General features: G+C 39.1%; 1 protein-coding gene across 5 annotated transcripts in view; it reads right to left on the bottom strand.

The window, feature by feature from the left end:
- The window catches only part of ELMO1 (engulfment and cell motility 1), a 727,703-nt gene that overhangs the window by 255,067 nt on the left and 448,967 nt on the right, over positions 1-23,669 (bottom strand). The gene's annotated exons all lie outside the window — the stretch shown is intronic.

Here is a 23,669-nt window from a genome sequence, read left to right as displayed (position 1 = left end):
ATAGAGGGTGCAGATTGGCAGTTGCCTGGGGCTAGGGGGAGGAGAAATGAGGAGCAATAGCTTAATCGATGCAGGGTTTCCTTTTGGGATGATTATAATTAATGTCTTGCAACTACATAGAGGTAGTGTTTGCATAACATGTGAATGTACTAAATGTCACCAAATAGTTCACTTTGAAATGCTTTATTTTATGTTATGTGACATTTCACCTCAATTTTTTTTTTTAAAAAGTGAATACAGATGGACTGATTATCTTGTGCAAACTGTCAAGTATTTACCTCATTTGGTCCCCACAAGCCCTGAAGCAGGACTACTTGTTATGGATGAGGAAACCATGCCTTGGCACTTGAGTAATGTGTCTGCTGTGTAGTAGTTAAATGTGACGTGCCGGGCATCTTCAGGCAAGCCTCGTGACTGCTGTGCTGTGGTCTGAACTGTTTCTTGGGTGGCAAAAAATATTTCTATTTCCCTGCTGGGGTTTAGGACTGACCAGTTGGAGGCACTAGAGGTTCAGAAATAGCCCAGGATGATAGTTCTAGAGGACGCTCAATGACAGCCACATGGGATCTGTGAGGGGAGTAAAGCATGAAGTACATACAAAGCCCTCAGGATCCACTGATGGGAAGGGGATCCACTGCACACTGCTTACATGCAAATCACATGCACTTCCTTGCATTTATTCGTGAAAGCTCTCGTCAGCATTATTTTCAGACACATACTACTGTAGGTCTTCTCAAACTTTAAAGCACTCGTGGATCACCTGAAGATCTTATTAAAATATAGAATCTGGTTGGCTCAGTCGGTTAAGCACCCAACTTCGGCTCAGGTCATGTTTCTCGGTTTGTGGGTTCGAGCCTGCTTCGGATTCTGTGTCTCCCTCTCTCTCTGCCCCTCCCCTGCTCGTGCTCTCTCCCCCGTCTCTCAAAAATGAATAAACATTAAAATTTTTTTAAATATAGAATCAGATTCAATAGACTGAGTTCAGCCTGAGATCCTGCATTTCATCAGAGGATGCTGATGCTGCCAGTCCGAGGCCCACATTTTGGAAAGCAAAGTACTATACTTCCCAGGTCTGTCATACATATAAATTCTCCTCCACTCTCTTCCACACCCTTTGGTTCGTTCGTTCATTCATTCATTCATTCATTCACTCATTCATTCTTTCAAAAAGTATTTCTTCCAGCATTTATTATTGCTAAGTAACTTGTTAGATGCTAAAAATACATATATAAACAAAACACCATCTTTAAGGGCTTGCATTCTCTTTGGAAGATGCAAGGGGATGGGATTTGTAGGGTGGATAGGCTTTCACTTGCTATGTACCTCTTTTATCTACTTCTATACTGTTTGCATTTCTTACAAGAAAGTATTACTTCCTGGAACAAAGGTGCACATGAGATGCAATGGGCAAGCAGAGTCAACTTCACAGAGGGGGAGAGCCTTGAAGGAGAAGAAGCTGATTCCAGGCTCTCTCCTGAGCAATCTTTTTAACATTCCAGACCAGAGGGGAGGTATGGAATGTAATAAAGATTAATTGCAACTGGGAAATGGATGCTGAATGAAGGCAGAGAAGCCCCTGTGCATCTTGGGCAGTATTAGCAATAAATCACAAGATCACAGGGCAGAATTTTGACTCATTCAACATTACATTACTGCATACAAATGCCTTCCATCTCCTTCAATGGAATGCAAAGACACCGAGATGCTGGCATTGTCTGACAGTCACCGTGGGATGAAAAATTAGGCTTGACATTTCTCAAGCCTGATTTCTTACTGAGGAATTGTCACTACTGCCTTAACAGCTATTGCGGTCTTAAAGCTAAGTTATGCTCCACATACATTGTCTGAAACATATTTGGACATAACTCGCTTTACTAAACAAACACATTCCAGGAGAGCTAGTCATAAAATGAATCCCTGTAAATCAGATCACACATCATTTTCTCACTTAGCTCATAGATTTATAAATTCACTCTGGTTTGAGAGAAAGGACTTGCAGGGATGGAAAGGTGAGGAGAGAGAACTATTTATTTCCCATCACCTTCTTCTGGACAATTAATCGGACTTTTTAGAAACATTGTCGAACAGAAAATGTTGATTTTCTGATTATACGCATATTAAAATAGCTACAATGGGAAAATTATTTCTTGAAACTCAATTAAGAAATTAGTCCATACGTTGCTTTACTTGATTAAGGGCATGTGAAAAAGAAATCTTTCTTTTATTATATCTAGCTTTTTAAATGGAATTCATCTCATTATATCTCATTCTATATAAGCATCCCAAAATCTTGGCTACTTCTGTTAAAAGATAGATAACTTCTGTGGGGGCAGCTGCCCTTCAGAGGTGGGCGCAGATGTGGGTAGCTCTCCTGCAGAGGTGGGTCCAGATGTGATTTCCTTCTTTAGAAATTGCTTCCCCTGATACCATTCCACCCTACCCCCCCTTTTCCCTTCAGCATTTGTCTAAATTTCCCTTCTCCTTTGGACCCAACTCGGTGTCACTTTCGTCATAAAACCTTATGCAACTCCTTCCTCTAAAACCCCACAGCCCTTTATCTACTATATCTTTCTTACAGCAATTCTTTCTTGCCCCAAATTGTGGCAAAGTATATGTGTCTTATTTTCCCTAGCAGGTAGAACCACATCTCAATCACCTGTGAATCCCTAACAGTGTAGCAAAGTCACACATGAACTAGGAGCCTATTAATGAGACAGCTACTAAGCAAGTGAATGGACACTACACGATAAAGCTTTGGCCTCTAGTTGGGCTGGCAATGCCCACCAAGGGTCCAGTAGGCATCTCTGTCCTTCCCGCGAGCATCAACTTGCTTGGTTTTAACACGAAAAATGTCGTCATTTTTTTCTGTACATTCACATGCATCTTCACTGAGACACAATCAACTTATCTCTTCCATCCATATTTCCCTGTGGACTTCATCAGTGGCAGTGACCTCTGTGATGCTCCCAGCAGCCTCTAACCTCACCCTTTCCTTCCTCGTGAGGGTGCTCAGGACCCAGAAGCTACTCCACGGCTGGAGCACTTCACCACACATGGAATCCAAGTGGTGGAGGGCAACTCATTTAGAAACTCTGAGCCTACTGAAAGTGCCTGATGTGTCCCCAGGGAGGTGCGGCCACAGTGAAGGACCAACACAGATGCAAATCCTCACTGGGCCGAAGCTCACATTTTCCAAGGCCGGTTTAGGGAAACTATACTCACCTTTGTTGTGCGCTGTGAAAACAAACATTTACAGAGCTGTTGGAATGTGTGAAAAATGTCCTTAGTTGTGTTTATGGAAAACACTTGGCAAGTATTTGCTATAAATGCTTTCCTGTAAATACTGTGAGTGAGAACCAGCAGGAAAAAATGTATGAGATGACAGGGAGCCAGCTTCCACAGCAAAAGACGTTCCCTGCAGATACCCTGCAAGGGTGTGCTGGCTCCACTCCTTACTCTCCCATCACCAGGGAATCCTGCAGGGGTGCTCTGGGGCAGAGGAGGGGCAACCCTCCCATGCTGGGCTGGCATCCCATGTTGAAATACTGAAAGCAAAACCTATTCGTGTTTCCTAGGTGCTGATGCTCCTGGCAGGCCCTCCTTTTCCTCTGTGCATTTTGGGTACTGGTTCTGATTGCAAGTCCCCTGTTCTAGCTGGAAACAGGCCCTCAATATGAGCCCCATTTTCCCTACCTGATGCCTGGCCTCTCTGTTGATTTTATGGTGTTTTCAGGTAAGACATGAGAAATGGAAAATAAGACACTCAAAAATATTCCTTTATACTGAGATTAATGAGATTTCTCTTAATTACTCTATAATAGACAAAGATCGCTGAAGATAGGGATAGAGAGGGGAAGACAGTAAGGCAAGCCAAAGCAATGCTTGTAGTTTTCCCAGGAAGAAACCTTGACCAGCCCAACATTGCCCTCTGGAAGGGACCAAGCCCCTCTTATGCCGTACAAGGCACACACTGGATACCACAGAGAGGATGGCTATTCTTGTGCCCAAGCAGCCAACATAATACATAGCATAAGTATTTAAATATCAGAAAGATCAATTATCTCACAGTTGTTTTATCCAAAAAAGACTTTACTTTTTCCTTCATTTCAGAATATTTTCCTTATTTAAAAAAAAAGATACAAATCCTAAGGTACATAAGGCTGCCAGGGCAAAGAGAAACAGCTGTCTTGCTATAGTATTTCCATTTTCACAGGTGCTGAGCTCTGCCCCTTCACTCGCATTCTTGGGTCCTGACCCCTCCCTCTACCCCAACATCCTGTCCTCTGCACTTACCCAAGCCTAATGATCAACATCCCTGTGAAGCATTTTTTATATTTATTTACAAAATCATTTCCTTTATGTAAATTTCTAGAAATGGACGTGTTAAGTCAAAAGATCTCAGTATTTTTGCCATTTAAAATATACTGACAACCCATCATCCAAGAAGCTTGTGTCATTTAACACTCCATTTAAATGGAAGAGAGTTCCCTTTTAAAGTCATTTCACCAGCAAAATCCGCAAATGACAACCAAATGCTGGTGAGGATGTAGAGCAACGGGAACTCTCAGTCTTTGCTGATGGGAATGCAAAATGGTGTGATCACTTCGGAAGACTCTTTAATAGTATGGAAACATACTACCACCATACGATCCAGCAGTAGGACTCCTTAGTATTTACCCAAAGGAGCTGAGAACTTACGTGCACACAAAAACCTGCACTATGATGTTTATTGCAGCTTTATTCATAATTGCCCAAACTTGGAAGCAGCCAAGAAGTCCTTCAGTAGGTGAATGGGTAAATAAACCAGTAAGTCCACATGATGCAATGTTATTCAGCACTAAATAGACATGAGCTACCAAGCTACGAAAAGACATGGGAGAAACTTAAATGCATTTTACTAAGTGAAAGAAGCCAATCTGAAAAGGCTACATTCTGTACAATTCCAATTACATGACCTTCTAGGAAAGGAAAACTATGGAGACAGCAAAGAGATCTGTGGCTGCCAGGGGTTGTGTATGGTGGTGAGGGATGAACAGGCAGAGCACAGGGAATTTTTAGGGCAGTGAAAATATATAATACCATAAAGGTAGATACAGGTCACTATGTATTTGTCCAAGCCCATAGAATGCACAACACCAAGAGTGAACTTTAATGTAAGCTATGGATTTTGAGTAATTATGATGTGTCAGTGCATGTTCACTGGTTTGTAACAAATGTCCTATTCTGAAGGATGATGCTAATAACAGAAGAGGTTGTTCATGTGTAGAGCCAAAAGTGAGTCAGTAAGAGAGAGAGTGCCCCTCAATCGACTCCATCACTTATTGACACTGGGAACTTGACATGCTATCCACCCATTGAAAAGATGAGGACACTTAGGTTAACCCCACTGACTCCACATAGTTCATCATATTGTGAGAAAAGCAAATGGAGATAATAGATGTGAAGGTGAAAGCATCAGAGGGATTGAATGCATGGTGTGCTAAAACAAGCTAATCAGCAATTGTTTAACTTTAAAAAATTGCAAGCCAGAAACTATCAGTAGCTGGAAATCAGTTACAGTGGAAATATTTACACCATAGACATTGGCAAATCTGTTTTGTTTTGTCTTCTTTTTAAGCTTATTTACTAGCATACCACTGAATTAAATGTAGAGTACTAAAAAGTTATTACCCCAGAACTGTCTGGTCCAACTTCCCAGTCTGCATTTTACTATTTATAACAATGAACAAGTGACTTCACATCTCTGAGCCTCAGAGTCCTCATCTGCAAAATGGGACAAACTACAGAGTTGGAAGAATTGAATGAGGTAATACATATAAAATATTCATAACAGCCCTTGGCACATATTCATTACTCAATATTTACCTTTTATTTGTTCCCACCATATACAGAGTGTAGCCCCAAACTACCAAGTTTTCAGCAGAACTGACCCCACAGCCAAAACAGTTAACTAAATTTTGGTCTTCTTAGTCATATTCTCACACAGAACTCCTGTCTATTCACGTAGCATACACATCTTATGGCTTTCATAAGTAACACTTTATGTGAGGCTTAACACCATGCAGCTCATCAGTCCTAACAAACTATGCCATTTAGATGATCCCACCAGCTCACTGAAAGACAGATTTCTTCCAAGTCTGCTTTCAGTTTTGGTCCTCTGACACATATCACTATAGCCATGAAAGATTTCTCTTTTTTTTTAAATTTTTTTAATGTTTATTTATTTTTGAGAAAGAGAGAGAGAGAGACAGAGAGACTGAGCGTGAGCAGGGAAGGGGCAGAGAAAGAGGGAGAGACAGAATCCAAGGCAGGCTCGAGGCTCAGCTGTCAGTACAGAGCCCGCCCGACAAGGGGCTCGAACCCACGAACTGTGAGATCATGACCTGAGCTGAAGTCAGACACTCAACCGACTGAGCCTCCCAGGCGCCCTGGCCATGAAAGACTTCTGAGGGGAAAAAAGGGGAATGACGCTGGTCAGGGATTCAACATACCAAATCTTTCATTATTCACTTAACAAATAATTTAAATGGTCCAAGGCTAGGGAGTGAGGGCAAAGGACAAAAAAGATAATGATCAAATAATAAAACATATGATTATACAATTTCAAACTGAATAAGTGTTGTAAAAGAAATAGCAAGGAAAAATAATCAGTAAAAGAGGAGCCTTAAGGATGAAGTCCTAAAGACTAAATGGAAGTTAAGTTAAGGGGGAAGGGTGGAGAAAAGAGGGGCTGAGTCAGCGGGAACAGCAAGTACAAAGATCCTGTGGTACAGGAGCATCACCATTCAAGAACTAAAAAGTCAGCCAAGCTAGCTTCCCTCATCTTGGTAACGGCAAATTTATAGGCAGGTATGAATGATCTACATTGGAGCCTTGTATTCTAAAAGCCTCTACATATAAAGTATAAGCACCCTTATACAGAATAACATTTACTAAACCAGTCTGTGAGAAGTTTTAGGGCTGTTATATCTATTACTATAGTGTTTTAATTGCTTTATAAAATACAAGAAAATATGGTCTATTATTTATGATTTTACACTATATTTTGGAGTCTTGGGTTTTACCAATGCAGGGGAAAAGTTGATAAAATTAAGGTCCATGTAAAAATAAAATTACCTGACATGTCAAACACTCTTGGGTATACCATGTGTATTGCATGGTTCCTAAGGGAAAAATTTATTTTCATCAAATACAATGGGGCATTTGGGAACATTACCATCTAAATTTTATTATACTAATACAAAATGCCTTCTGATTTGGTAGGCAAGTTGCTAATACTAGCTGGACTCTGGTCATAATGAATACAGCTTAAAAACAAAAGTCAGCAGTGATGCACCCAAGTATAAACATCAGCATATCTGGAGCAAGGGCTTTTTGAGGCACACCAGTATAACCGCTAATTTCGTTTCCATTCCAGGATGGACAAAGGCCAGAGGATAGCTACAACCAGGAAGGTTATAGCATGTTCCAGATGGAAACCTATTTCCATGGCTTCCTACCTTGGAGTAACTGGCAATCCCAGCCAGAAGGCAGAACACCAGTACACAAGTGATTTAGGCACTCATTTAACAGATATGTGCTGAGTGCTTTCTGTGTGACTGCCACTACTCTAGGCACTGGGGTAGAGCGGAGACAAACACATAGTATCTCCCCTCATGGAGCAGGAGATAAACACAAAGGTAAATTTAGAGTATATAAACAAGAATTACATTTAGAGAAAAACAAAGGGGGGATGGGTGGACAGGGAGCAAAAAAGATGATATTACTACTTAATATTTGGTGGTGAGCAAAGGCCGCCCCAAGTCTAGAGGAAATGAGGAAGGAAGCTAGAGGGCTAACTGGGGAGCAGATTCCCAGGAGAGGAAGCAACTAGTACAATGCCCAGAGGCTGGAGTACATCTGGTATGTTCAAGGTCAACAGGATGCTATGGACTGAACTGTGTCCCCCCAGAATTCATTTGTTGAAGTTCTAGCCCTCAGTACCTTAGAGCATGACTGTATTGGGAGATAAAAGCCTTTAAAGGGGCAACTAAGTTAAAATGAGGCAATTAGGGAGCAGCTCTAATTCAATACCACTGGTGCCCTTGTAAGAAGAGGATAAGACACCAGCAATGTAAGGTACAGTATAGCAGGATGACCATGTGAAGACACAGCAAGAAGGCAGCTGTCTGCAAGCCAGGGAGAGAGGCCAGAGAAGAAACCATCCCTGCTGGCATCGTGATCTCACACTTCCAGCCTCCAGAACCCTGAGAAAATTAAATTTCTATTGTTTAAGCCAGGCAGTCTGTGATATTTTGTTACGGCAGCTCAAGGAGACTAATACAAAGGAGGTCTCTGAGGCTGGAGTGAGCAAGGAACAGATGGACATAAAGAGACACAGGCAGACTATCATACAGCCTTTGGGGCCATGACAATGACTCTGGATTGCACTGAGTGAGATGAGAGCCATTGGAAAATTTTGAGCAGACAAGTGACATGAAGAGAAAAATGTTTCAAAGGATTGTTCTGGTTTCCTAATATTCTGGCCACCGTGTTGAGAACAGACAAGAGGAACAAGGGTGAAAGCAGGAAGAACCAATCAGGAGACTAATACAATATTACAAGAGAGATATTTAATGAATTGGATTATTATAAAGGAGGTAGGGGTAGGAAAAGAGATGGGGCTGTGGATTTTGTAGGTAGAGTCAACAGAATTTGCTGATGGAGGTTAATGGCAACAGAGTCTTTATGAAATGAAGAGCAATCCTCTGAGCCAGAGATTTGAGAGTAACTGGAAGGGTCTATTGTGGCGACCCATAGTCAGTGCCATGAAACATTTAAATATTAATGTTCTGAGTACAGTTAGCCAAGCTTAACCCCTGAAGAAAGTAGATCCCAGAAGGAAATTTGTAGGAAAAGAACAACTGAGTACAGGAATATCCAGCAATGAAACAAAATTGTGGGCTATGTTTTGTTTCATTTTGTTTTTTCTTACTAAAAAACCAAGGAGGGGATTTCTGGTTCCCTGTCTAACATGTAAAAAGCTTGGAAGTTGTCACTCCCACACTCACAGCAAGAAAAAAGGCTGAAGAAACTAGAAATCAACACCTCTTCTTAGTTCCATCGGAGAATTGAGGTCACAGGGTAAACTGTCACCCTCAAAACTAGAGAAACGGCTTACTAGGAGCAGAAGCCAATGCTGGAGCCTGCTGGGAACACTCAAAAGGTAACTGACATTGCAAGAGACTAGAGGTGCCTTAAGAGGGAAAAACTCCTGGGGGCTCAGACTTCAGGGAGTCTCCACACTTTCATGAGTTATACCTCTAGGAGCTCTGCCCTGTTTTCAAGATGAAGATCAGAGAAAAATCCTCTCTTGCTTCAAAGAGGGGGAGAGAAAAAGTAAGCATTTTGGACTAAGCTCAGAGCATTCCATTCTCTTTAACAGTGGCCTGCCCTCAAGGGAAACTATTTTACCAGAGCCTAAACTACCTGGATTTCACCAGAGCCTAACCAATCTCAGGGAAGGAAGGGAAATACCAGATCATAGCCATGTTTAGCCCTCTTGTCTCATCTAAAAGAGGAGAAGAGAACTGAGAAGGACATGTGAAGGTCACAGTACAAGGACATGGGCTCATTAAAAAAATAAAAAAATAAGACCTAATCACAGGACTATAGGACACTTCCCTTCTCCCTATATTTTACCATCATATAAACAGGGCTCCTGTATAATAGCAGAAGAGCACAAGATCACAGGTAAAAAACTACAAGCCTCCAGACCCTATTTTTGGACGAGTCTCTAAGGAAAAACAAAGACAACAAAACAGACAAAAATAAGGACACCAAAGGAAATTCAGCCTCTGACACCACATCTACAGCAAACATAAACACAGATAATTCCTAACTAGATAAACAAAATCTCACACCAAAGGCATATTTACCTCAGTTCACGTTGCCCAATACATCATATCCAGCTTTCAATAAAAAATTACAAGAAATGCTAAAAGGAAAAAAACGCAATCCAAAGAGACAAATAAAACATTTGAGTCAGACACAGATATGGTAAAGATTTGGAGCTTTTCAGAGCAGGATTAAAAATAACTACGATTAACATGCTAAAGTCTCTTAATAGAAAAAGTGGACAACAGGCAAGAACAGATGGGCAAGGTAAGCAGAGATATGGAAACACTAAGAAATAATCAAAAGGAAATACTGGAAATAAAAATCACTGTAAAAGAAATAAAGAATGTCTTTGATGGGCTCATTAATTTACTCGCCAGCGACGAGGAAAGAGCCAGTGAGTTAAGCACAGGGTAATACAAACTTCCTAAGCTGAAAAGAAAAAGGAATTCTGCATCTCAAACCCATTCCTGCTACAGGGCTCTACACCAAACCTCTTCATCTCTCATCTGGACCATTGCAATTACTCTGCCTCTAGTTACAGATACCACCAATTCATGCTCTATGCCTCTACCGGCCTGTTCTTTCTTAAAGGCAAATCAGACCACATCATTCTCTGCCTCAAAGTTCCTCAGTCATTGCCATTGTCTATAGCAGTTTTAGAAGTAGACCCTGTATCTACATGATATCTTCACACAGAAGTACAATATGTAAAGCAGACAAATGCAGAAATGTTCTGTTGAATTATGTAAACTACTTAGCAAAGCATGTAAGGTCTTTCATGATCTGCTCCTGCCTGTGTCTCCAGCAACATCTCCTAACTCTATAGAATTAGCATGGTTTGGTGGATTTAAAAAGAAAAAAGAATTTTAAAAAATAGAACAGAATATCCAAGAATTGTGTACAACAAAAGTTGTAACAATCATGTGATAAGAATACCAGGAGGAGGAGGAGAGAAGGTAACAGAAGAAATATCTGACGTAAACATGGCTAAGGGTTTTCCAAAATTAATGAAAGACACCAAAGCACATATCCAGGAAACTCAGAGAACAACAAGCTGTATAGATACCAAAAAAAAAAACCAAAAAAAAACAAAAAAAAACCAAAAAAAACCCTACACCTAGGCATATTATATTCAAACTACAGGAAACCAAAGACAAAGAAAACCTTGAAAGAAGCTACAGGTAGGGAGAAAACACATTACTAACAGAGAACAAGGATAAGAATCACATCAAACTTTTCTTCAAAAATCATGCAATCAGGAAGAGAATGAGTGAAATATTTAAAGTGTTGGGAAAAAAAAAGCACAGAATTCTGTGTCCAAAGAAATAATCCTTGAAAGATAGGAAGAATAAAGACTTTGTCAGACAAACAAAACATAGAGAATTTGTCACCAGTAGACCTGTCTGGCAAGAAATATTAAAAGAAAATTTTCAGAAACTTAAATCTTTATTGGGAAAGAAAGAACATTAGAGAAGAAATAGATGAAGGTAAAATAAAGTATTTTTAAAATTTTAACTTATCTAACGTACCTGCACTACCTGTGAAGTGGTATTATATTATTTCCAAGTGAACTAAGATTAGTTGTAAATGTATTACAAACTCTAGGGCAGCAATTAAAATTCTTTAAAAGAAGTATGATTAATATACCAAGGGAAGAGAGAAATGGAATCATAAAATGCTCAATTAAAGCCAGACAAGGTAGAAATAGGAGTGAAAGACAAAAGAAAATACACACACATGCACACATGAAGGAAAAGGCAACAAACAGAAAACAGAAATAAATATGGTAAATATTAATCCAATTATATCAACAATTTCTTTAAATGTGAATAATCAAACACACCAATTAAAACACAGAGACTGTCAGGGTGAATAAAAGTCAAGGCCCAACTAAACATTGTCCACTAAGAAATCCACTCTAAATGTAAAGATACATTTAGTGTAAAAGTAGAGACATGGAGAAAGACATATCTTGGTACAGAGGCTGCTTTCAGTCAACAAACCTGATCAAGGAAAAGCTGAGTAAGGTAAAAGGGCCCACAGCAACCAGCTCGCTGGTTGCAAGCTGAATGCAAACAGGCAATACCAACAGACTCATTTAGGGACCCACCTTGAAACAGCCACAGGCCCTAACTGACCAATTACACCAGGCACAGTTCTTAAGATTACCACAAAAGGGAAAACTCCATACATTCCCATTCTTCCTCACTCTGCCCTATAACTGTGGCCCCTCACCACCTCTTGGTTGCAGCAGTCTCTCCTTTGCTGTCCTACCGCTACTCCCTTGGGGTATATTCAATAAACTTCTCTTTTGTTCTGCCTTGGGTGAATTTTTTCACCCCCTATGCTGCTGGCTCCCACCCAATTGGGACACCCCACATTTGGTAGCCCCAATTCGACTGGAGGACCCCACACATGGTAACATGAATCAAAAGAAAAATGGATTAACTATATTAATTTTACACTTTCTGAGCAAACTTCAAAGCAAGGAAAATTGTCAGAGAGAAAAGAGACACATTAGATAATGACAATGAGGTCAACTAAGAAGACATACTAATCCTTAAATATATGCACCTCCTAACCACAGAGCATTGAGTTATGTAGGGCAAAAACTAATAAAACTGCAAGAAAATATAGACAAATCAGCTACTATACTCAGAGACTTGAATATCTATATTTTGGTAATTGATAGATACAGCAGGCAGATATTCATTAAGTATATAGTTGAAATGAACAGTACCATTAATCAACTGGATCTAATTGACATGCATAGAATACATCATCTAACAACAGCAGAACACACATTCTTCTCAGACTCACATGGAAGATTCACAAGATAGACCATATTCCAGGCCATTAGACACATATTCACAGAAAAAAGAATAGAAATTACACAAAGTATGCTCTCAGACCACAATAGAATTAAACTAGAAATCAATAACCAAAAGATAGCTGGGAAACCCCAGAATATTTGGAGATTAAACAGCACTCATCTAAATAACACAAGACTTAAAGAAAAAGCCTAATTTTTTTTGAAAATATTTTAAACTGAATGAAAATTAAAATACAGCTTTTGGAAATTTGTGGGATATAGCAAAACCAATCCTTAGAGGGAAAATTATAGCATTCGATACATAAATTATAAAAGAAGAAAGATGTAAAATCAATAATCTAAGCTTCCACTTTAAGAAACTAGAAAAGAACAAATTAAATGTAATGTAAGTGGAAGAAAGAAGTAATAAGAATTAGAGCAGAAATCAATGAAACTGAAAACTGCAAATCAACAGAGAAAAATCAATGAAGCCAAAAGGTGGTTCTTTGAAAAGATCAATTAAAATGATAAAACTATAGCCAGGCTAACCAAGAAAAAAAGAGAAAAGATAACTTATCAGCATCAAAAATGAAAGAGGAGCCATCATTACAGATCCAATGACAGTAAAAAATAATAATCTTATAAACAACCCTATGCCCACAAATTTGATAACTTAGATGAAAGAGCCCAATTCCTCAAAAGACAGAAGGAGACATAAATAATCTGAATAGGCCTATATCTACTAAAGGATTTGAATCAATAATTAGTAACCTTCTAAAACTGAAAGCACCAGGCCCAGATGGTTTCATTGGTGAATTCTACTAAACATTTAAAGAAGAAATAATACCAATTCTCTATAATCTGTTCCAGAAAATAGAGGAAGAGGAAAGTTCCTAATCCATTCTATAAGAACATTACTCTAAACCAAATCCAAAGGCATTATGAGACAGGAAAACTACACACCAACACCTCTCATGAACACAGATATAAAAAGCTTAACAAAATATTATCAAATAGAACCCAAGAATTATACTCTATAATTAAATAGGATTTATTCCAGATATGCAGGATTGGTTCAAGAATGAATTAATGTAACTTATCACAGCAAAGAAAGAAAAATCATATGATAATATTAATGTACATAGAAAAAGCATTTCACAAAATCCAACATCCATTCAAAAAACTCTCAGCAAACTACGAATAGAGGGTGTTATGGGCTGAATTGTGTGCTTCCAAATTCACTTATTGAAGTCCTAACCCTAGTACCTCAGAATGTGACTACATTTGGAGACAGGGCATTTAAATAAAATAGGTAATTAAGACAAAAATGAGGTCATTACAATGGGTCTTAATCCAATATGACTGGTGTCCTTATATATGACATAGACACAGACAGAAAGAAGACCATGTGAAGATACAGGGAGAAGACAAACATCTACAAACCAAGAAGAAGATCTTAGAAGAAACCAGTCCTGCTGACACCTTGATCTCAGATTTCTGTCCTCCAGAAATCTCAAGGGATAGATTTCTGTTGTTTGAGACACCCAGTCCATGGTCCTTTGTTATGGCAGCCCTAGCAAACTAATACTGATGGGGAACTTCGTCAACTTAATAAAGAACATCTATAAAAAATCTACAGCTAACATCATACCTAATGCTGAAAAACTTGAGTCTTTCCCCCTAAGATCAGAATCAAGGCTACATGTCCTAGGTAATGCAATAAGATAAGAAAAGGGCATAAAAAGTATACAGACTGGGAAGGAAGAAGTAAAACTGTACACAGATAACATGATTATCTATATAGAAAACTCCAAAGACTCAACAAACAAGTCCTGGAACCAATAAGCAATTATAGCAAGGTTGCAGGACATTGGCTTATCAAATGTAACTAAAGACACTGTGTGTACACGGGGGGGGGGGGGGGGGGCAGGGGATACCTGGGAAACTTCTTTACCTTCTGCTCAATTTTTCTGTAAACTTAAAACTGCTCTAAAATATAAAGTCTATTATTTAAAAAGCCAATGAGACCTATAATACCTTCCAAGTCTATGCACACAAAAAAGAGAGGATTCCCAGAAAACTTTCCCTCTTAAAAAAACAGAAATAAATGAGCTGCAACCCCTGGAACTTCTGCATTGCAACATGGTGCAGCAATGAGTGCAAAAAAGGGAAGAAACAACAGCAAACTCCCAGCACAGCAGCTACTGAGCTCTGCACAGTGAAGGCAGAAAAATGTGTCATCAAAGATGGAAGTGTGGTTAATGACAGCAGAAAGGAGGCAGCTGGTCACAGAGTAGGTACTCAATAAATATTTATTTGTTTAGCATAGTGAGACATTAAAATGGATAATGTAGACTGAGGGAGAGCCAGTTGGAAGAAAGAATGCGAAGGTATTACTGAGTCTAAGATAGAGACATCAGAACAATGACTGTCGGCTGAGGACTTCACTGGTAAACATGAGGCTGTCCCTAGTTTCTAATCTTGTAATTCACACTGGGCTTAGGTGTGCAGTGTGTCAACTCCATAGAGTTCATTATATAGCTTGGTTTCAATGTTTTTTTTTCAAGCAATCCATCACTGTGTTTTAAAGTCCTACTGCATTAAAAAAAAATAAAGTCCTACTGCTTTTTAAAAGTAAATACAAACCAGAAAAACCTTCAAATATAGTTAAATAAAAAAATTCTGAACCTAATACCCAGCTTGGGCTGGTAGCAAAGGAGAATGAAATAGATATTTATCATGCTTTAGACCTACTGACTCCAGTACCAAAAGAACTCAGGTGGTGTGAACACAGAATGCATATACTGTTATACCCAGCAGTTAATATATGTGGAACCTGCCCGCCCTCCCTCAGATGATGGGTCTTCTGAGACAAAACCAAGCCCATGTTGAACAATGATCTCATGCTAACTCCTGAAGCATCCCGTTCAAATCATTGACTTTGGAAGTCAGAAATTCTGCCTTCCAGTGCAATTACTAAATCTAATCACATATATTCACTCTCTCAAGGGGTCCTGACTGGCAGTAACAGCTTGGTTATTCACAATCAATGAAATTAATGCCGCTATTTTTATAACATGAAAAAACTACATGAAAATAAGCCTCTAGGCTGTGGACCTTGGTCACAGAAAGAATAAAAATAAGAGCAAAGGATAAAGTATGTAAATGAATTATTAGACAAAGAGTCATTTTAAAGTCCCAGCAAGGCTGTGCCTTGGGGTCCTTGTTATTCCAAAGTGATTCTGTGCTCCAGATCACCTAGAAGGAAAACGTCATTCAAATAAAAAAAAAGGTTCCTTTACATGAAACTGTGTATTTAACTGGCAACATATAATTTCATTTAAAAAAAATTAGGAGCAATTGCTGCTAAAGCCATTTCAGGGACAAGGGGAGGGGAGGATCTGTCAGCACTGTGGGAACAAAAAAAATGATGTGCCACCAAGCTTTATTCCAATCATTTGCTTCATAGTTAAGTTTAATTACACATTACACACTGTCCTGTAATTATGTCGCTTGGGAAACTGCCAATTTCCCCCTTGAAATGTTAAAAGTTCCTTAATTTATTTTCAAGACTCAGCATTGCCTCCATCAGCACTCTGCCTTAGTGCATGTAGGATACTCGGTCCCCATTCTCTTTAAATGCTGGCTGGTGGGCACCAAGAAGCTGACATACAGTGAGGAGGGCTGACCATGCTTAGAGCCCCCAAAAACACTGGTCCAGTGTATTTATAATAAGATCTGATGACTTTTTTTTCCTTAAAATTTACAACTGGAGAATTTGAGAAACATGCCTATTCCTTTTGCCTGCCCTTGGGAGGTTGAAATTTAAGTCCTTTATTCTCAGCAAGAGAGAGATGGGACATTAATCAAACACAACTTTATGGACTGGGAAAGGGAAAAAAGCAAATAAAGTGGTTTGAGCACCTATTGTGTGCCAATAATGTATTCAGAACTTCACAAAGGTCACTGCAGACCACCAGTATTAGTGATCACTAACTCAAGTCCCTCAGGTACAAGGCAGATAACTAGAATGCACGAAGCAGCCAGGCGGAAAAGAATAGAGTTCTGGGGCTCATGGTTATTTGAAGAGGGAATGCATGCCCTGCCTACAGGCAATTCAAATTCTCTTCCCTTTAAAAATACTGTGCCGGTTGAGCAAACACATCCACAGGCTCATCTGAACTGTAGCTGTGAACCCTATATGAATCTATAAACCTCTAAAGGCCACTAGAAGCAGACTACTTGGCTTTATATTCAGCTCTGGCATCTTCTTAGCTGGGTGATCTTGGGCAAACAACCTAACTTCTCTGTGTGTCAGTTTCCTCATCTGTAAAATAGAAATAACAACAGTGCCGACCTCACAGAGGTGTTGTGAAGGATGAATAAATGTGCCTAGCATAGTTGTCAGCTCATGGCAAGCTCTGTGTTTGCTATTCCAAGTACCTTTACACCCTCTGACGCAGGAGAGAGAAGTCAAAAGCAGTTTCCCCAACGTGGCTTTGTGTCTCAGCAGACAGAGAGATCTATATATTGGAAGAAGAGGGTACAGGGGTCACCTTATCTTCCCAACTCGGGGAGCACTAAAGGGAAGATTACAAATAATGTATGTTAAGTACTCCAAATATGTAAAGGTTTCAAAAATGGTAGCTTTTCTCATACGAGGTCATCTCAGAGCATTTTCTTATCAGTACTGCCTCTACACCCAGACCTCCGTCTCAGTGGTGAGGTAGGGTCTAAACCAATATTTCTCCCAACATTTTTTTCAAAGTATTGTTTACTTTGTATGTATCATGAGGAAGAAGAATCCATTTAAAGGTTTTGGAATAGTGTAAATACACGTTACATTTTTCATCTGTTTAAAAAAAAATGGCTGTAATGAAAGAAGCTTGAGAAAATAATTCTGAAGGACAAATATCCATCTTTTCCCATAATCAAATTTACTTGACATATAAATATTTCTGCTCTGATTTGGTATAATATTAGAAACATACATATGCCCTGGCTCAAAACCGCATGAAACCATTGTAATTAATCTTATTTTTAAAGGGATTTCTATTCCTACCCCCCTACCTCAGGAAATCCATTATCTTCTAGCATCATCACCCAGTGTGCAAAGATATTCCAATTGGATGAGATGCTCATCACAAATTATGAGGGATGTTGAGGCAAGAATTGTAGGGTACATAAAGAACAAGTAGTTTCTAGTGTCCACTCGTAATTTTGTGACTAGAAGCCTCAAGATTTTATAAATTCTGTGTTAGTTGTGTAACAGCTTCCTTAAGAAAACATTTTATTTATGACAAACAACACACTAAAGAAAACATACAAGAGGGGTCGGGTTTGTTCTAGTCCACACTGACCCAACACCAGACTATTTCTCTAACAAGTAGTGCCGTTGCTGAAAAGTAGGTCACTGGGAAAGAAAGCAAGTCCTAAGTGATTCTGATGTGGTTAACCAGTATGATAATTTATATAAAATGGTGAAATGTTGACCTGCTCAGTATATTGTGGAAAACTGCAAAGAACTATCAAGTAAAGGTCCTGGGACTTGGTAGATGGGCCCAGGATAGATCACATCTAAAAATCCAGAAGGAAACAAGAAAAACCCCAAGGGGGAGAAGAATAAGAAAACACGATAAAACAATCTCTACTCTCCGTTTGCTTGCTATTCTATTTTCTGATATCTAAGAACTAGACTTTGCCTTTTTCGTTGACCACCACATCCACTGTGCATGGCACCACGATGGCAGATGGTAGGTGTTTGATAATATTTCCTGAATGAGTCAGTGAATGAATAAATGTAAATGTTAAAAGAAATTTCTCTTCCTTTAGTCAGATGCTTTTTAGCATCTAAGAAGATGGGCTGTTTTTCTTTTTTGTGTGAATTTTTTTCCTCTGAAAAAAATGGAAGCAATAACAGAAATATCTCATTTGCATGCATTTGGCTTTTATTGTTGCACATTTAAATAGCTTATCTGACGTCTTTAGGGCCTGGGATTAATGCACAGCATGCGTCTGTCTGGCTGTAATGCCAAGAGGGAGACAGATGACTGACAATAGGTTCTGAAGTTCCCCTGATCTTCTAAATGTCACTTCTCATGTCACTAGACTGAAACTTACAACCACATCTGAAATCTGGAAAGCTCTACAGTGATACCTTTGCCAGGCTCATTTATTCCTTTAAATACCATCATTTGAGGCTCAGTCAAATATTCAGTAATATGACAACATATACGAAAAAGCCTTAGTTTTCAAAGGATTTACAATTGAATAAAGACAATGCGATGCTGTATACAAACTTTGTAGTTAAACATAAAGTAATGTACCCTCTCTTACTTTTAAGGGGGACTTTCTGATTATGCTAGATCTAGGAAGACCCTAAGTAAATACAAACACTTCCTTAATGGCATCACCAACTTTCCGTGTCTTCTAATCATTTGTCTTAGACTGTCCTCTTTTCCTCCACTTCAAGAATAGCTCTCTTGTGTCCACCACACCCCAAGCCCAGAGACAAGAAACTTCAGACTGGAAAATGCCTGAGACTTGAAGGCCAAAGACCTAAGTTTAAGTTTCCCTTAATATTGGCTATTTGACCTAACCAATGGAACTCTGCACCTCTCTAGATCCCAGTTCCCGAATCTATAAAACAGTGGTTAACAATGCTTACCCCATAGGCTTTTCTTGAAAACTGAGCCAATCTATGGAACATGTCTTATATGCTACCCAATCCACTTTAGGTACACATTTACTCGGATTAAATGGGATGACAAATGGGACCATGCAAGACTGAACTGAAACCACTCTTTCCTTTAGTTGCAGCATGTCTTAGTATTTTTGATGATCCTACTTCTTCCTCAGACCTGGCCATTACGTGTTTTGGAGGCCTGAGGTTTCCTCATCATCATTTCCTGCTTTGTGGCTCAGTCTTGGCTTCCACAATAGCCAGCATGAGTCTTGAACCAAACGTAAAACCAAGTCACTTTGGGGTTTCTCACTAGCTCCCAATAAATAATTAAATAAAAGAATATATAAGTCCAAAAGTTTTATTTCCAATGGAGTCACTAATTTTCTATCTTCCAAGGTATTTAGATTTGCTACTCCAGGGAGGGGATAAAAAGCAAAACAAAACAACAACAAAAAGCAAACACATTCAGTTTTATACCATTATCCTGTCTGTGAAAAAATGACAGCAGGATCATAGGAGGGAGCCAAGTGCTACCCCCTACCTCTCAGAGAGAGAGAGCTGTGGTGGGGAGAACTGGGGAATGAAGCATCTCCAGAAAAAGTAAAAGCAATTATGCCCAGGGAAAATAAGACCCAGAAGTCTGAAATCATTCTATGCCTCCATATTTTACTCCAGGCATAGTGGGATGCTCAGATTTGCAATTCTTCCTTGTGTTCTGTGCCTATCCAAGTGTGGGGTAATTCAATTACATCCAATGCTTCCATTAGTACACACTTACAAAGTATATTTAAATAATACACAAGAAACCAGGTTGCCCATTAATAAAGCCAAGTTGCGAAATTATACTTTTATGTAATTGCTAAAAGGAACAACGCCCATGATTCTCAGGTGATAAAAATGAATTAATCCTTGGCAAGAGACCATTTAAATAAAAACTAGAGAAATTCCTTACTCAATTAACAAGAAACTATTAAAAATCTACTATGTGCCTGGTACCACAAGAGGTAGGCTTGTGGGGCAGGGGTAGTACCCAAAGTGTCCTGAACTCTGTTTAGAAAGATTACCCTAGCAGCTGGCATAGAAGATGGGTACAAAGATACCAGATTTCAGCTGGAAGGCCACTGAGATAATATGGCAACAATCTAGACGAACAAATTAAAGGGAATGATCAAGTTTAAGGATGTAGAATATACAGAATGTGGTGTCTACACGGGTTTGAGCTCTCCTGCCCATACCTCATTGCCTACTAGACACATCCAGCTGGACAGATGTCCTACATGCATATAAGGGTCTGGGCGTCTCCAAATGACTACCCCTACATATCTGCACTCTCTGTCTCATTAATGGCACTACCTTTCTTCCATTCACTCATGCCAATCATCTTTCTCTTCTTCTTCCTCTTCCTCAGAGAAAGTCCAGTTTATTTTAGCTCCAAAATAATTCACTCAAACTGCTTCTCCCCAGTGCCACTGTCACTACCTTAGTTCAAATTACTTCCAATTTTTATTTTTGTCTCTAGTCTTGATTTCTCACATTTGTTTTCTGGCAATAAGATGATTTTTCTAAAATTAACTTACATCATCTTTACTTAAAACACTTCAGAAATTCTTCAATTCCTTCAGGCTAAAGCCCAAACAAACACCTTAATACAGCATAAACACCTTAATACACCTTAATACCCACCTTATTTAGGGTCCCTAATGAACTAGCCCACATGTGTCTCAAACCATATCGTATTAACCACTCTGTTTTAGCCATACTATACTATTTTTGGTTCCCTAAAAAAGGCACACACCTTTACATGCTTGTTTACATGTTTCCCTCCACTCAGACTTGCTCTCCATACCCTGTGACCTTCACCTGATTAACTGCATTATCCAAGTGGTCTTAGTGCAGAAGCCACATCCTCCAGGAAGCTTTCCAGACTTTACCCCCACATCTGTGTTGGTGACTCTCCTCTGCATCCCCTCCCTTTCCAATCAAAATACATTCTAAGTAGCTCAGAAAGTGCCTGGTATTTAACTCTTCACCCCGCCTCTCCATCTCTAGACAGTAAACTCTTCAACGACAAGACTCATGAGTGACATGTTCCTTGAGGATCCCCATCACCTAGCTCCTCGCTGGGCATTTGATAGTTACTCAGTAAACATGTGCAGACTGAGTCACTGAGAAGAAAAAAGGTCTACAGTTGAGTTCTTGGGATTATGTACATTAGATGGACAGGCAGAGGGAGAGAAAGCTACCAGAGAGACTAAGAGAAATGGACAAAGAGAGAACCAAGACAGACAATACTGTCTCCAGGCAAAAAGAAAGAACTGATCAATGGTAAACAGTGTCCAGTGTCAATAGAAGGACAGATGAAATGGAGGAAGGGGGAGCTGTTCTACATTTGGCAGGAGAACGGTTTCTAGAAAGTGATGAGTGGAAGCCTCATTGAAAAGGTGCAAAGTATTCAAATTGAGTGGCAGATGATTAGAACAGAGGGCAAGAAGACAACTCATAAAAATACAAATACATAGTGTCTGAGGAAACATGATAGCTGGAGGGGGGGTGTCAAGGGCAAAGAGGAAATATATATGTATGCGCCTGTATGTGTGTGTGTGTGTGTATGTGTGTGTTACAATTCCTTTTAAAAATCTCAACTGTAAATCAGACCAGCAAGTGAATGGTGAAGCTATATTCAGGTACAGAATAAGAGTTTAATGAATGAAAGATATAAATAATAAGTGAATAATTGTATTCAGACAGGAGATTTACCTGGCCAAAAACAAAGCAAATTTTTATCAAAATATAAACTTATTTTTAAAAAGAATCTATTTCTGTATTTCAGAAGAGACCATTCAACTCATAGATCAAAATTTAGTTAGCTGTCTAGGATGACTATTTCTACCATCTATACTATTATTTCACTCTCACTATGATAACTTTTTTCATAGTCACCCCCAAAGCTTCCTTGCAGAAGTCCTTGGACTTTATACGATCCCCTAGCCCCAGTCATTCATGCAAATAGCTTTAGCTTTCCAATAAGGACTTAATGCCCCAAAGTCAGATGATATCAGGAAAGTGACACTTCTGAGAAAATAACAGACATCTTAGTTATAGAAGTATAAATATAGATATTATCAGATATAGACATTGTCTAATCAGTAAAGAAAAGGGGATGTGGACAAAAAGGGCCACATTTTTCTTTACAAATAGGTTTTTCTTTTAAGTCCCTATCAGATGTAAAGTTCTTTCAGATTGCCACGTATTAAGTTTACTTGTAAGAGTTTAGAGACTGCATTGAGGAAAATGGGCTTCAAACATTAAATCACTTTTCATGAGACATAGGCTTCCTGTGCACTCAGCATCAATACACTCTAACTTTAGAAACATTCATCTACAATCATTAATCAGTTAAGGCTAAATTCAACTTCTATTTGGCTTCTCCTTTTCACACTCAACTCTCCAAGGCTATACTATATGGCACCTCAAAAATATTAATTTATTTACTGTGAGTGCAGATTATATTCCTAGTAAGGAATCTGTGCAATAAATATATACACACATAAGCCAAATTAAACTTCCATGAGCAAATAATTTTCCTATGAAGGACTGCATTTCTGACCAAGCACCTGATCCCAAACCTTTCACAGGAATGCATAACATCTTTTACATAATCATATTATAAAGAATATTTCAGTATAAATCAAAGCTTGTCAAACTGCATATATAGAAAAACACATAAAGTTAAAATATAGTGCCTACAGGGAACTCAGAACCTGGCATGACTTTTTTCAAGGGGGCTGCTACTGGGTAGAGCAATTTTTCACTGTGCGGACTGTCCCATGTATTATAGGTTTTGGCCAGTCATACCCCATTGACATAGTAACTAGCATTGAAATCCACACACACACTTCCAAATGCCCCTTGGGGGAGTAGCACTCCCTTGTTTGGGGAAGAACTTTGAGCCTAGACAAAAGGAACTGCCCACATTTACATCACTAGATAATGCCAGGTCTTGAACCCCGGTCTCCCGAAAGCCAGTCCCATCAAGAGGGATCCGACACAGAATGTCAGAGTAAAGACTCATCTTATTCTAGTGTCAGCCTTATTGTTTCTGCATTAGGCAATTCACTCATCAAAAATTTTCTAAGCTGAGATCTAATCATAATTTTAACTATTCACCAATTCTCTTGTCACATTTATTCAGATCTTCCCCCATCTCAGCCTTGGATGAGGATGCCTCCCCGTCGCTGAATCTGGACTCCTCTCCCTGAGGACAGGGGATAGGTGTCAGCACAAACAGTGCAT

Source organism: Puma concolor, chromosome A2, assembly GCF_028749965.1.
Source record: "Puma concolor isolate L17-30 chromosome A2, mPumCon1.1.hap2, whole genome shotgun sequence".
NCBI lineage: Eukaryota > Metazoa > Chordata > Mammalia > Carnivora > Felidae > Puma > Puma concolor.
This window is presented reverse-complemented; position numbering and strand designations above follow the sequence as displayed.